This window comes from Theobroma cacao, chromosome 7 (genome assembly GCF_000208745.1).
Source record: "Theobroma cacao cultivar B97-61/B2 chromosome 7, Criollo_cocoa_genome_V2, whole genome shotgun sequence".
NCBI lineage: Eukaryota > Viridiplantae > Streptophyta > Magnoliopsida > Malvales > Malvaceae > Theobroma > Theobroma cacao.
The window spans coordinates 10462389-10475428 of NC_030856.1; positions in this window are offsets into that span (position 1 = coordinate 10462389).

The following is a 13040-nucleotide window of genomic DNA, read 5'->3' on the forward strand; positions in this document are numbered from 1 at the left end:
ACCAAACTTTTGGAAACACCTAGTTAAACAAGTTACATTATTTAATTAATTAAAAAAGAATCTTAGCAATATTAACTTTTTGCTAAGAGGCCCTACCTCTGCTTGTGAAATCCCTTGATACGTTTATGCAGCACTGCTTCTTTCTGTCATTGATTAAAAATAGTTGACATAACATTGTCCACAGAGAAAAGAAAATCAACAAAATTTTCATACCAATTTGTCATAAATTGTTATACCAACCTCCCAGCAATTGGCTAAAAGGGTCCAGCTAGAGTTGTGATCTGCATTTTGTCAAAAACTTTTTTAAAAGTATTTCTGGTGCTTGTCATCATGTGATTCCAATGCATACAACAATCAATTAAAAGTAGGGAAAGAGACATGACATTTATTTGATTCCATATTGAGTAGTCTATTTTTTTCATATATCTTAAAATTTATGATTGAAAAGACAATTTTTTAATATATATAATTTAAGAGTTTGTGAATGTATATATCTTAAAATTGCCATCAAAATCCTAATAAATGTATTTATTTAAAATTTTCACTCATTTCACTTTACAAGATTAGTTTTCTATTATGGTTTGTGTATATATATATATTGAAAAAGTTATCATATTTAATAATCAATTAAATATAATAATTTTTTGAACATGAATTAAAGAATAGTTATGAAAAATACAAAAAGAAAAATGTAATCATATTAATTTTTTATGAATAAAAAATAATATTTCAAAAAATTTTGTCAAATATATTTTATTAAATATTTTGCTATCATTATATTTTTAAGATTTCACCATAATTCATATGAAGATCATTAGTATTCAAAATAAATAGTTCATCTCAAAATCTTAAATATTGTAAAAAATGATTAAATTAACCACAAGATAAAAAAAATATCAAAACAATTGAACTGTTTAGAATTTTTCTTCATCCTCTTCAACTACCAAATATTGTGCTTTTTAATTTGTTTCAATTAAAAAATGAAAAATGTAACAATTCAAACTCAAACCAACATGTTTAAGTTTTGAAAAGTAATCTTAGCCCTTCACCATGCAAGCTCAAATGCAAATAACGTTGAAGGATTATACAATTTAAGACTATAATTCTTCAAAATGGGTAAAGGAAGGCAAACCTCTGGGTGGCGTCCTCATTAGCAGAGTGAAAATTCCTGATTGACATGCAGAAAAAGTTTTCCCTACTAGCAACAAAAACAGAGCCTGGCATTTATACAGCAAGACTCAACCTTGGTTTCTCAGGAAAGTCTGAAACTTTGACCAAAAAAATTTGGTAAGTAAAAACTACGTTACAAAGATGGTTATAAATTTGATTGGTCTTGCTCAATTTTATAAATTTTCAGATTTTTTGAATCTTTATCAAGATTAGGAATTAAATGACTTGAGTTTGTTTGGTATTTGTACAAAATAGTCTATTAATTAGTGTGGGTAAGGTTATTCTATTTGCAATAAGTATCTCGTGGTAGTTGATTTACATACTGCTTAATAGCATAAAAATGCCTTCAACAAACTCATGTCTGCAAAACAGCTTTTTGATGGGTTTGACTGTGAGTTTGGGCTTTTTTTCTATTCTTTCTTTTTGGTTTTTACTCTTCCTAAGTTGGGAAGTGGGATTTTTTTTTTTTTTTGAAAAAAAGGTATTACTCCATTATTTGGTAATTATTCAATAGATTTATTTGTAGATAACAACAAAAATATTATAACAAGCAGTTGAAAAATGAATGAGGGTTGTTTGTGACGTGGTGGTTTTTCATACCACTCACCATACAGCCTCAGACTCACCTTTACTCTTATCTTCGAGCTTAAGTCAACCTAAATATGCCTACTAGCACTAATCAAGGCCACAAAGATCCTTGAAACAACACAAATGCATATGAATGCAAGCACAACACACACACACACTCAACAACAAGCTCAAGCCACACTAGCACAGGCACCAGTAGATAATTAAGAGAATGTGTAAAGAGAAATTAAGGGCGATGGAATAGTTTATTAATTAGTCAGCTTGTTTACAAGTGTGTTTGATGGGGTATTTATAGACAAAGGGCCTCCAAGGGTCAAACTCTGTTGTACAAGTTTGAAAAGGGATTTAGGGTTAGCTTCTTGTGGCTCTTGAATGGGAATTTTCCACCAGGTAGTCCTTTCATGCAATAACACTGTGGGGCATTGTGTTGCCTCTTGTGAGTGGCATGCTCGCGTGTGGGCTTGCAAGCTGTCTTGATGTTGCTCGTAGTTTAGCCCAATGGCATGCGGGTTGGTTGGGCTATTGCGACCCTGCATGCCTAGCTTGCCTACTTAGGCAAATAGCCTCTAAGGCTTGTGGGTGACTTTTCCATCCTGCTCATGACCTACTGCCTTATGGTTTGACACTTCGAATGGCCTTTCCTTGTCCTTCTGGTCACACGATACATGACACTCTCCCCCGCTCAAGTTAGCAACATCCTCATTGCTAGGGGAACACTACAACTTTTCGCAAGTTCACCTACGCCTCCTCCTTCTACACCACTTCCTTGTCATACCACTAAAGAACCCCTTGTCTCGTGGCACTCACGATAATAGCACCTAACCACAACTCCTTTGTAGGCTCCTTATCTTCCATGATGACATCTAGGCACTTGGGCTCTTCTTGTTGTGGCTCGCTCACCTTCGCTACTCTTGCCTTCAATCACTGAAAACTTCTTCTTGATCGAGCAATCCCTCACTCGATAGGCTTCGTCACACAAGTAGCACTTGAAAACCTTCTTCACCAAACTCTTGTCTTCGATTTTAACCTTAGGGTGAATGGGTTTTCGGTCAGCCTCCCTCTCGAATGAGGAGCTTTCGTCATTCCTTTTTCCCTATCCACGTTAATGTTTGGAAGAGTTGATGAGCTCAAGCTCAACTAACAATTTTGCCGCAGCAATGGGGCGGCTCATATCCCGCACACCTCAACATTGCAACTCAACCTTCACCATGGTTTTAACCCATCCATGAAGCAAAACAATGCCTCCCACTCACTCATGTCTAAGACCATGAGTAGCAACTTAAAGAATTCTCGGCAATACTCATTCACCTTACCTTTCTACTTGAGCCTACAAATCTTGCCCTTAACCTCATCTTTCACATACTCAAGCTTAAACAGTTGCCTCAACTCTTGTATGAGCTTTTCCTATGTGGCCATAGCACGTTTTCCACACCTCACCCTATCATCCCTATAATGCCACCATTGGAGAAGTATATTTGTCAAAAACAAAGCAATAGTGCTCACCTTGGCCCCTTCCGTTATCCCGACCACCTAGAAATACTACTCCATGCCCCATATGAAGTTGTAAACTTTCTTGGCAAAGCAGTTCCCCACAAATGGCACTAGTTTGGGAACCTCCACCCAAAGACCTTATGAACTTATTATTGAAACAACTTGACACTTAACTACTTTTCCCCTAAATTGCTCGAGCTCTTATTTTAACTCCTTCACTATCACCTTCAAGCTGATGTTCTTTTGGTTCAGGGTGTTTAATGAGTGATTCAAAGCCCTTTATATCTCGCTCGTGACTCATTCCCTTTAGACTCTAGCCCATCGATGTGTACGATGCCTTAGCCTTCCATCACTTCCAAAATTGTTTGGGGCGAGATTGACTCTTTAGCCATTGCTTACCCCAAATCACCTTCTATTCAACTTGTACACTATCTGGCTCATAACTGATTGCAATTGATCGCAATTGAACCCAATGGCTTACCCACTAATCGTAACTACTTTGATACCAACTGTCACATAATGGTTTTTAATACCACTCAGTGTGGTCCTAAACTTACCCTTACCCTGGTCTTCGAGTATAAGTCAACCTAAATATGCCTATTAGCATTAATCAAGGCCATAAAGGTCCTTGAAGCAACACAAATGCAGATAAATGCAAGCATAACACACACACACACACACACACACACACACACAATAGCAACAAGCTTAAGGCACACAAGCACGCACACTAGCAAAAGATTGAAAGAGTGTGTAAAAAGAGATTCAAGGGTTGTTAGCTTCATTAGCTTTAAAATGATTATAGTTTTGAAATGACAAAAATGATCAAAATTTCCTTCATGAATTTTAAACTTGTTTGAGTGATCCTTGAACTTATTTGAATCATCTTTGAACTTGTTTGAATGTGCTCTTAAACTTAAAAACTTCCATTCATTTACTCTTGAAGTGCCTTTGTGTTTTCATGTAAAAAGTTTCAAATTGCTTGAGTTAGTGCTAAACTTGTTTGAATGGGTTTTGATTGAATAAATTTTGAATTTGCTTTAAGTGAGTCTTGAATTTAAATTATTCATGTAAAAACCTCCCTTGCATTTACTTTTAAAATTATAAATGTTAAGCACCAAAATGGTTTCAAAAGGAAGGATTTCGTATAAATCAAGTTGGAAAGATCAACCCCTTAGCTTGGTCGACCAATTCCAAGAAGAAGCGTAATTAAAAAAGCTACTGGATAAACTAAGGATCAACCTCACAAAGCTAGAAGCTTGATCCCAAGAAAGAAACAAGAATGAAAAAGCTATTGATTTTAGAGGATCGACCCTTGTACTTCTAAAGCTCGATTCTTGAAAAAGAAAAACAAAAATATTTCAAGCATGTGGAACTAATATCGACATACATATTTAAAAGCTTGATCCTACAAGTTATTATTGAAGGAAAATATGAAGCAAAGATCTCATCCCAAGTTTAAGAAGTTGATCTTAGCCAAACACAGAAAAAAGGTGAAGTCATTGTAACTTCAAAGGATCAAGACCCTATCATCCAAGCTCGATCCTTGAGAGTCGTTAGACATAGGATTCAAAAGAAAACTAACTAGATTCTTCATTAAATCACCTTCAACAGCTCCAAGACTCTTCAAACTATAAAAAGGACTTCTCCAACACATTTACAAGGTAAGAAGAGTAGAGAAAAACATCATTTGATAAGAATCAAATCATATGAAGAAAAAGAAGAAAAAAATAAAGACCAAGCTAGGGCAAGCAATTCACATTCTTCCACCAAGCTTTTAAGCTTTCTTATGCTATAATTTCTTTGTGCCTTCATTCCTATCTTTTGTAATCATCTTTATCACTATCATACTTTTTCAACTTTGTACTTATTTAAGAAAACCCACCTTCTAGAGGTATATTTGCTTCAATCTTGTAAGAGAGAAAAAGGTTATACTTTAGCCTTCAAAAGATAGTATTCAAAGGTTGTGCTTGATCCTTGAAAGGCATAAAGGTTATAACTTAATCTTTAAAAAGTAATGTATAACGGTTGTGCTTGAACCTTGAAAGGCAATGGCTATGTTTGAACCTTTAAAAAGCATTGTATTGAATTTATTCAATAATGGATTAAACTCCATCACTTTCTAAGGGAGAGGACATAGGCACCTATAGAAAGGACTGAAACTTTATAAATTCTTTGTGTTTTTTCTCTTTACTTTTTACTCTTTGAATTTATGCATTTATACTAAAGAGTTTATCAAATTTATTTTAATTTGTCAATCCTTTAATTTACTCTTCAAATTATTTTTGACACACTTTGATATACTGTTGCATTTTATTAATTTGAAAAGTTTGAAATTTTGTTCTTAACTTGTTTATTCTTTAATTTACTCTTCAAGTTATTTTTGACATACTTTGATATACTTTTGCATTTTATTTACTTTGAAGAGTTTTGAAAATTTTTTCTTAACTTGTTTATTCTTTAATTTACTCTTCAAATTACTTTTTTCACACTTTAACCAAAAAAAAAAAGTTTGTTTTTAGCTTGCCTTTATTGGAAGTTTGTGAAAATTTTTCACTTGCGTATTTAACTTTGAAAAGCTTTGAAAACTTGTTTTCAACTTGTTTGTTCATTAATTTTCTCATTAAATTACTTTTGGTATGTTTTAAAGTGAAAACAAATTTGGGAACTTGTCTTCAAGTTTGTCTTCATTAAAAGTTTAATTTGTTAAAAAGAATTTTTATAAATCCAATTCACCTCCCCTCTTGGATTTTTTTCTCATTATTATTGAGCGAACATTCCTAACAATTGGTATTAGAGCTTGGACTCAATTTTGTAGATTTAAAAGCTTTTGAGTGATCCTTTTTAGCTCCAAGACATGACTATGAATTTTATTACAACAATTCTTGGTGAAAGGCAATCACTTGTGGAGTCTTTTCTAATCAATGGTGAGAATTACATTTATTGGAAGAATAGAATGAAGGTTTTTGTTCTAACCAATGATTATGAAGTTTGGTGAACAATTGTTGATTGTCCATACAAGCCAACCAAGGGAAAAATAGAGTGGGACATAAATGACATAAATGTGGTACAACTCAGTAACAAAGCCATGCATACTCTTCTTTGTGCACATAATGATAATGATTGCAAGAGAGTTTCCAAGAGTGAAAGTGCCAAAGAAATTTGGGAGAAATTAAAAGAGTTGTATGAGGAAGCAAAGAAGGATGAGGAATTGGAAGAAAAGCCTTGTGAGTGAATGTTAATGCTCAACAAATAGCAAGGCAAAAAAAGTGAAAATTAATCCTCAATCCAATTCAAATCATGCCTCATGGCTCTTGAAGAGCTTAAGGTAAACTCCTCACTTTATGAACCTATTTCATATTCATTTGGTGAATTGCAAGATGCTTTTGAAGATTTAGCTTGTAAATTTGAGAAAATGTATTTGAAACATGAGAAAATGATTTAAAAAGTTAATGCTAAAAATGAATTTTTATTGAAGGCAAAAGTTGATTTGGAAAAGGAAAATTAAAAATTGAAAATAGATTTTGAAGCTTGCCAAAAGAAAATTGATGTTCTAGAAAAGTAGAATTTAGATGTGAAAATGAAGCTTGAAGATTTGACAAATGAAAAACAAAAAGTTTTCATGAATACCACATTTTCTAGTTTGACCAAATGCGATCAGTGTTTATTTTATGGTCATTATTCATGCACTTGTCCAATTAGAAAATGTTTATCTTATATGATTAACCAAGTGTGGGTTTCAAAAGAACTTTGTGTGATGAGACTAACTTTGAAAGATCTAATTCAATTTGGATAAAAAAATCAAATGAGAAAGTCTCTTGTAGGTGTGTTAAAGCAAGGAGAAACAATTGAAAAATTGAATGCTTTTTAAACACACAATGGAAAGTGGGTGACCTCTATAACAAAAATCTTTTTATTCTTTTAAATTTGAGAATTTTGCTTCATTCTTGAGATTGATTGGTTTAGATTGGTTTCTAAAGTTATGTTCCTTTTTTATTGAAATTTTGGTTGTCTATTTTTGCTCGAATATTAAATGCATAATTCTTTGGCTACTCTCTTTTGAGCTTTATTGATAAATCTGGATTATGCAAAATTGATTTAAATGTGATACATGTTATAAATTGCATAATCTTGAAGAAAGTATAAGCCAAAATATTGAGTATTTACTTATATTTAATCTTGAATATATCATCATGCTCATTTATTTATTTTTGAAAAAATTGCTTTGTAGTTCTTATTTATTTGAGTTGTATTGATTTAGCTTGCTTTTGGAAAATTGATTTGATATAATTTCCTTTTCTTTTTAAATTGCTTGCATATTAGTGTTTTTGAAGAAAAATAATTTTTTAGTATAATCTTGAACATAAAAACTTTTGATGTTGATGATATGATGGCAACGTGAGCATATTTGATGATTTTCATTCTTACCTATTCTAGTAGTCTAAACAAGGAAAATTGAGTTTGAACAGTTGACTTTTTTATTTTCTTGTATCCAAGATAATTTGACCACTTAACCAATCGTAATTTGCAATTTAGAACTTCCTTGAAAAGTTCAAGATAGTTAAAAATGAGCTTGATAAGTTTTGACTACTTGAATTGGTATTTTTAGAGCTACAATAAACTTATATAAGTAATATTTGTCATCCTTGAGTTTATAATGATTTATGAATTGAACAAATTTGTTTCATGATAAAAATACTTATTGACTTTTTCTTATTAGATATGCATGCTTACTTGCAAGCTTGAATGGTCACAAGGACATTCTTAGTATATGATTGTGAGATATTTGAAAATGACCCTTGACATTCATAAACATGATTCATTATGCTCATTGCATATTTCATTAATCATTTAGAGCATAATTAAACAAAAGTGAGTGACATTGAGCTTATAATTTTACACAAAGCATGTCTAACTCAAATCTTGTATGTTCTAAGTGCTAAATTTTGAAAAGAGAGATTAAATTTTTATCAAATGATTTTCTTGCAAAACTTTCTTGCTCCTTTGATTGAAATTGATTTATTGTCTTTGATGACATAGCTTGCTTGAGCAAAATTAAATTGATATATGTAAATTGCACAAATTTCTTTTGCTAGTTATTTCTCTCATAATTTGTGAAATTAATAGAAAATGTTTTTCTTAAGCATGATCTTGAGTGTGATAATTTGACATTGATGGCATCTTTCAAGCAAATGAAAAAATGTCCTTTCAATGATTGACATCCTTGAGGTTAAAATGATTTCAGTGATATGAAACTTAGACAAGTGTACCTTATGTTGAAAATGCTATTAAATTTGTTTTGGATGCAAATGAATGCATGACTGAATGCTTGAATGAACTCAAAGGCATTTTTGCCCATATGTTGGAAAAATGTTGAAAATGTTAAATTTGATACTTATTATGCTTAAACGTTGCCTAATATGCTTGTTGTACATTTTATAAGTCAAATTCATGCATTATGATAAAAATTAAGCATGCTTGTTAGAGGCATAAATTTTTAAATGAGCTATTCAACTACTTAGTGTTTGAGCACAATTAGCACAAATTGTAAAATGAGAGCCAAATTTTGAATTCACATGTTTTTATTGAAAAATATTAAGGCATACATATCCAAAATGATATTTTAAACATGGTTGAATTGAAAATCCAACTTTCTCTTACATAAATCCATGTTTCGAAACCCTTGCACTTTGGCAAAAATGCATTTTTCTTCACTTTTGTTGGTTTTTATAATGCAGGGATTAACCCCCCTTTCATAAAGGTCAATTCTTTTTAGGAAAAATGCCTTTTGGGACAAAATCCCTTCAAAAGGGATTGACGTTTAATCATGAAAGGATGATCTCTAGGTGCTTTGGAGCCAAAATGGACAATTTTGATGCCTTAAAATGCTCTCTTACTTTACTCCTTGTCCATTTGTTGTTCAATTTTCTACTCACGCAAGTACACGTACCGCAAAGATAATATTGAAATGAGTAGAGTGTCAATTCCACAGAGAATTGAATTAATCCTTATTGTTAACTACTAAAATTAACACACTCTAATTTTATCTAAACAATTAAAATTAAAAAGAAAGATTTGAAACTAATAAACTAATAATTAAAACAAATATTTCAGCAAAATTACTTTTAGTGATTACTAGACCTAAGATTATGATATCTCTCAATACTTCATCTGAATATTGTCTCTCTCTCTCTCTCTTAACTCAGTTTAATGGATTAAATTGCTAACCTAGAGTCCTAAATTCTTTCATGAATCTCTTCTCAATGATGATTCTTGGCTCTTAAAAACATGCATTATGAATACTTTCAGATCATTTGATCCAAACACAAATATTCAAGCTTACAATGTTAACATTGAAAAATGGGAAATTGTTTATAAGTGTTTGAATTTATTATTTCTCATGTGCTTATATTGAAAAATCAATTCTTGAGAATTAGAATGTTCAAATGCTTAGTCTAGGAATTCTTGAAATATGCTTCATATTTGTACTGAAATGCTTGTTCCAAGATTGACTTCATGATTATGCAAATGAATTTGATTATGATGAACTCATTGAACTCCATGAAAAATATATTTGGTCCATCTATTATTTTTGGTCAAGTTTGATTATAACATGATTTGTTTTTCTTAACCTAAATATTTAAAGTACTTGAAACTTGACTTAAGTAATAAAATTACTTCTAGTGCCTAACTTCATAACTCAAGTCAAGTTTGATCATGATCTATACCTTGTGTTGACATAGTTGAAATTTATTTTGAATATGCATTTGAATATTGACTATATCTTCCATGAGCTTTATTGTATGCATGATCTAAAAGGTGGATGCACATCAATTGATCACTTTAGCTTATAATCCATTATCCCATCTTGGTTTGTGGCACGTACTTCGAATCTTGAGAACTAGAATCCACGTACTCGTCTAAATGCCTTTCACTTCTTTGTTGGAATATGGCAAACTATTGTGTCAAACTTTGTAGCCTAGCTACCAACTTTTTTAGGGTTACACCAAGTTCTATCACATGATTACCCATTGTCCCCTTAGAACTAGTACTAGTGTGTCTCTCCTCAAAACCCAGATCATCAGCAGGCCTAGCAACTTTGCCTTTAGCTTTAGCCTTGCCACGACTACCCAAAGTAGAAGCTCATGGTCTATTTATGGACTCATTTGGGGAATTTAGCCCTCTAGAACTCTTCGTGGTGGCGCGTATTATAGGCGGCTTCTTGTACCTAATGATGCAAACACCAATTCAAAGTTCAAAATTTCCACATTAAAAGTCAACTTACTAAAGACTTGGGAGGTTCGCATAGCGTCACACTCACAACTTGTGCTACAATTGTCACGACCCGGTACTCTTTTCGAGCCCGTGACAACCGCCACGATGTCCCAATAGACATTCATTACTCGAAATGCCAACCGAAACTCTGCAAGATTTTAATATCAGTTTTCTTACCTCCGCTACGAGCAACAAATGCTAATATCATATTTTAAAAGATTATAAGCTATTTCCAAACCAAAACAATAAAAAAATAATTTTCGTCTCACAGGGGTATTTTGGTCATTTTTCTCCAAAAATTTCGAAACCATATAAAAATGTAGTAGATGAGTGAAAGATACATATTTCATAACCAAAAATAAGTTTAGATGTCTAAAACATTCATTTAAAGTGAAATGATAGCTATTAGAATAAAATAAAAATATTAAATAAATATTCCATTTTCTTATGAAATAATATTTATAGAGATATTCGTAAATAATTTTTGTAGCGTCAAAGCAAAATAAATTTGTACATACAGTAACACAGTAAGTCAGAATGTGTAATTTAATTTACAATGACATGTGGGCCCTCTCGAATGACTAAAAGTAACGAAGGCTGCGAACCTACGGTTTTTTAGGATGCAAATCCAACTATAACCTTCAACGAAATCAGCTATCTACAGACTATCCTGAACATGAAATGGGTGGAAAGGAGGGTGGTGAGTTTATATAAACTCAGTGAGTAAATAAATATCATCTAAAATATCTAAAGCTGAGTAAATGGAGACAATTTAAAATAGTTCATCGTACTATGATTCATAACGTTTCAAACTCATTTCAACTAAACAAAATAAATTCATTTCACTCAAATAATCAACATGGCTTATGAATTTCTTAAAAATTTGGCTTGTGCCAAAACTCATTCTCGGGGATACCTTGGCCGGGGCATCTAACCGACTCCGCCAAGGCTGTTAAAGAAAAGTTCATATATGCATAAAACACATTTTTACGTTTAAAAGCATAGTCGTTCATTGCCGTTGGCTGAGTTCACCCTCACGTGGTGGTTTAGCGCGTAGTGAACTCTAAAGTTTTACCTCAGGAGATACCCTCCGCGCCTCTCGTACCGAGGTAAAATATAACTGGATTTACCGTGCCCTTCTCTAATAGGCTGATCAACGGAAACCCGCCGCTGCAGTGACTAATCAATATCCCACCAAATCAATAAAAGTTTCAACAGCATGACATGGCAATTATATTACTACCCAGCCTGTTAAGGCAAAACAAACAGTTCATACAATTTCAACACAATTTCCAATTCAACCATTCATGCCAATATCACCATAAGCCATTCAATTCAAACCATAAATTTACAACACAAACAAACAGTCTCCAATTACTCAATTTCTAAAATCATCATTCAATTTCAAAATGATTTATAAACACATTTCATTTAATCACATTTTACTTATAAAACATAAGGATTTACCATTTAAACTCATTTTTCTATAAAATCACAAAAACGAATAAAAACTACTTTAGATAATTAAGACGATAATAAGGTTACTCACGATATCGGGAGTTCAAAATACTCCTATTCTTGGTCTTCTGGCACAATGTCTTTACCCTTGTTAGAAGACTCACCACCTATACACAATACACGACAAATAATTCAATATATTGTGTCATGACATTATAAATGTATTTCAGGCTCTATATGAATGCATGAGGTTGTTTGGATAGTCACTTAATGACGATGTTACACGTTGGTTCAATTGTGATTGGAATGGATCGGTTTTCGACCTAATTCGAACTCTCCACCTTTGATTTAACCAAAACATCCAAATTGACTCTAATTATATTCATCACACTTCCAATGTCCCAAAATACACCAAAGCGCCTCAATGAGCTTGACTTTCTCATTGTTATTCAACTTATTTACAAAAAGAACTATAGTTTAAAATTATCATTTTCGATTTTCATCACCACCATTCATTAAATTCTAACTAAATAACACAAGATATCACAAGAATCATCATCACTAGATTCCTTATGAAATTTAGCCATGGTGGGTGCATAAACACTATGGTTTTTCATACTTAATTTTTTTACACCATAAATCATTAGTTCCTAACCAAATCACTTGAAATAAAATCAAATCCACCATCAACATACCATAAGGAAGATTAGGCCAATGAGGGTGATGGAAGAACATGAATTTTTCTTGTTTGCTTTTCATGCTACACATCACCAACCAACTAAAAACACTAGAATAACATGTTTTTCAACTAAATTCATCATCAAATCTTCTCCCCCTAGGTTCGACCAACAAGGGATCCATCATGAAATCATGAATTTTAACCATTGAAAATGAGAAAGAATGCTTAGGAAAGATAGATCTCAAGCTAAAATTGAAAAATCTTACCTTTTGTCACTTGATTCCTTGAAATTCTAAAATTTTCTCTTGAATTTTTCTAACTAGGGTTTTGTTCTTTCTTTCTTTCCTCTTTTCCTTGGTGAGGTCGAACATATGGGAGT